At 32.2% G+C, this 3,993-nt stretch overlaps 1 non-coding gene across 1 annotated transcript; it reads left to right on the forward strand.

The window, feature by feature from the left end:
- The first annotated feature begins 3,105 nt into the window (after nt 1-3,105).
- Nucleotides 3,106-3,316, forward strand: LOC117112602. Its single transcript, XR_004446063.1, has one exon. It is a non-coding gene; the product is annotated as a small nucleolar RNA U3 (small nucleolar RNA).
- Nucleotides 3,317-3,993: the final 677 nt, after the last annotated feature.

The following is a 3,993-nucleotide window of genomic DNA, read 5'->3' on the forward strand; positions in this document are numbered from 1 at the left end:
AAATTATTTAAAAAATTAACTAACAAACGGATTATACAATTTAGTGGAGTGGTACAAATTGATTTAACGAAGAGGTGATTACATTTTGGGATGAAAAGACAAGAACAAGGTCACATAAATTAAATGAAAAATTACCGCAAGAGCATAAGCGAAAATAATGGAATGGAATCACCCATAAAAGCCCCGCGTGTATTACTAGCTATTCAGGAACAGGGCGGGAGGAAGGCATTATGGAATATTTGTGAGAAATATTTAGTATTGAAAACAATTTACACAATTATTAATTAGGTTTGGTGTATACTATATAGGCCTATATATTACATATAATAATAATTTCTTTTTTCAAACTTTAGTCAAAAGAATTACAAACATAATTTGTTGATACGCGACACCACTTTTGAGTACCTTTAGAAAATGTGTCAAATTTAATTCATAACAACTGAGGGCTCCCATCCATGAATCTCATAATACAGAAACTATTCTTGCTAAACTATTGGAATGGCTTGACTATTTTCTAACAATAAATTATAAGTTTAATTCTGCCTAGAAAACAACCCAATCACAAATACCTTCTAAATGTCGTATGGTATGTTTAATGCCCTGTTTCTGCTGAAAAACTAAAACTAGTCAGACAGCTGTCGACGATAGCGTATAGCAGTGTTATGGAAACCATACTTTAGAGCCAATAAGAAAGTAATCACACCTTCTGTACTGTAACTGAAAGCAAGATGAAGTGTACGCACAGAAAACGCATCGATTTCAACTAGGCCTCAATCATTGGAGACTTCAAAAATGACGATCGACACCATAGAATACTAGAATCCATTTAAAGCAGTTGTTGCATATATACACAGATTTTACCATAATTAGTAAATACAAGAACATCACTTTCAGACTAATGACACTGTTACCTCCACCATGTCTTTTCCCGGGTACTACTCATAAAAAGTTTGTTGAAAATGTACTCCAAAATGATATTACTCATTGTGTTAACCTGTGTAACTTGTCAAACTGTTAATGATTTGATTCGTAAACTTGCAACTGGAAAAGCTTGTGTTTGAACGGACTGTCCAGCGAACATTTAAAATATACGCTACTACAAACGTTAGAGTCTTGCCTAGCATGTGTTCTAACGCAATGTTGACACACGGTGTAGCTGTAGAAGAAATGGTTAAAGTTATTATTGTCCCCATAATTAAAATTAAATGGGGGGATGTTTCAAGTAAAACTAACTATCGACGGATTGTCATTGCCTCAGTTATATTTAAACTGAGAATATTCTAATGAGTATGTCCGGAGATACCTTGCAATCTAATATCAGTTTGCTTTCAAAGAGAATCACTCAACTGATACATGTATTTTATATACAGTACATATATATCTGTCTCTTATACACATCTAGATGTGTATAAGAGACAGACTTGGTACTGTACAAACATAAATTTCTTATTCGTTGGGGAAGTCAAATATCTAGAGATGGAGTAAGACAAGGTGTGTTATCCCAATTTTTTTTTTAATACAATGCTTATTTCAAAATTAAATATTAAATTGAGTGAGACTAGTCATTGATGTTTATGTAACGGCATTATACTGATGATATGGTCGTTCAGTCTCTAGCTTACAAACACATATATAATTATGTAACAATTTGCCGAAGAGCATGACCTATTATAAAATGCAAAAAAAGACTGTATGGTGTTATGCCCCAAAACAAAGGAACCGTCCGGTGTGCCCAATACGTATTTGTTTATAGGAAAGAAACTGGACTATGTCGATTCCGTTTCGTACCTGGGCCATGGTATTGTTTCCAATGGCATGAAAGATGAGAATGACATTATGCAGCATATGCAGCAGTATCACTCTCTTTTGTATAAGAGGAAAAAATCTTAGAAGTAAATTTAAGAATGCTCTGACAATTAGTGCATACTCTTTAATAGTTACTGTATAAACATGTACCGTGCTTCATTGTGGAAAAATCCCAAAGTAACCACCATTAGATCTTTACAAACTGGTTACAATAATTAAGCCTAATGCTTTTCGCATGCTTCTTAATTTGCCGAGATTTTGTAGCGCTAGTGAGATGTTTGTTGTTCAAGAAATTCCGTCATTCTATGAGTGTCTTAGAAAATGTATTTTTCAATTTCGTGAAAGTCATTAGTAGTAAAAACATAATATTAGTAATTACAGTGACACAATGCATGCTGAATAGCTCTAAGGTAAACGATTATGGAATGCCTTGTTGTTTGGATGACTTTATTTTTGTCCTGTATGTGTATGTGTATGTATATGTATATATGTATATATGTATATATGTATATATGTATATATATATATATATATATATGTATATGTGTGTGTGTATATATGTTTGTATATGTATGTATATATGTATACATATGGGACGATATGTGTTTATCTCGGTCATATCATTACCGTACTTACTTATAAATAGCATCTCTTCGAAGATCTTGCCATGATGTCAACTGCAGGTAAGAAGAGGGCGTATCATATTGATCTCTGTTGCCATGCATCGATGATAAGTGGTCTGATACACATGCGCATGAGTATGAATGAATTGCATGCTTCAATCGGATTTGAATTTCCAACAAAGCCTCAGTGGCGTGGTTGGCCGCAGATTACTCTTTTAGGTTGCGCATTTATATATTTTGCAGCATTGCTGCAAGACATTTTAGAGTTATCTCTATCATATTACTACTTATTTATATAGGCCTATGTATTTGTTGTATGATTGTCCTAGGGAGTTATTCCGAAATAAAGTGAAATGAAATGATGAATTAATACGGTAATACTGTAAATGTAATTCAATAATTTAAACAAACTATTGTATTAAATTATCAAGGTAGCGTATTAACATTGCTGAATATTCATGAGTACTGCTAAATAATCATACCATAAAATATAACATTTTAAAAGTTAAATATATATTAGGCCTATAAGAAAAGTTGAAATTTGCTTACATTGCTTATTTTAAGCAATTTGTTTCCAATTATATTTTAAGATTTAATAGTAATTTTATTATGATATACAATTTACGACACTACAAATTATTGGGCTTTATGACAGATCAGCAGATTGGTGTTTATTAAGATAATACTTTTACAGATCATTTCTATAGTTTGTTTTACGGAGAAAGGATTAAAGTTGATCGAATCGCTAACCCACGAGGATGAGTTTAGGCGTCCTCTTCTGAGCGTGAAGCAGAGTTTGGGAGTTCCATTTGGGACGACCAAGCTCATTGATGACCGTTCATCTGAGACTAAATTTTGGATGGAGGAGACAATGCAATCTAATTGGTGGCCAAAAGCTAATTTGTGGAAAGTAGAAAATTAAATGCTTCGTTATTCGATTACAACGGAATATTCAAGATGGTCGGGTAAATGAAGTCCTTTTTTCAATAAAATGTTAATATTTGATATATGTTGTTATTGGTATATTATGTAGTATGTCGCCATTTCTGCCACATATATAAGTATTATACATGCATATATAGGCCTATAATATATAAATATAATGTACGCTGATGTTGCAGTACCTAAACCAAAAATGGTCTTTTTATATCAATATTTAATGTTGTATCAAAACTTTAGTTTTAGTGGAGTTTTGGTGGAGTTTTTGAATAACAAATACCAACACAAAAATAAAAAATTGTTCATCATGAAGTATAAGAACAATATAATAAAATTTAGGAAAAACGCCGAAAATTCTGCAAAGTGTAAATGTATAATACGGTAAAACTTCCAAACAGAAAGTAATATAAAGAAGAATTTACATGTGTTTACACAGAAGAGTACTGTGACAATGCAAGACCTTAGACAGTTTGAGAAACTCAACAAGGTGGAAAAAGCAAATACAGACACGAACTTTCCAAAATGTAATAGAAACCATCAAGACACATTATTTGGCTTATTAAAATCGAGGGACAACAACTGATGATGATTATTATTAATTATCTAATAATGACTGACCTATTCT

Source organism: Anneissia japonica, unplaced genomic scaffold (assembly GCF_011630105.1).
Source record: "Anneissia japonica isolate Jap-2015-1 unplaced genomic scaffold, ASM1163010v1 scaffold287715_len1027211_cov185, whole genome shotgun sequence".
Lineage (NCBI taxonomy): Eukaryota > Metazoa > Echinodermata > Crinoidea > Comatulida > Comatulidae > Anneissia > Anneissia japonica.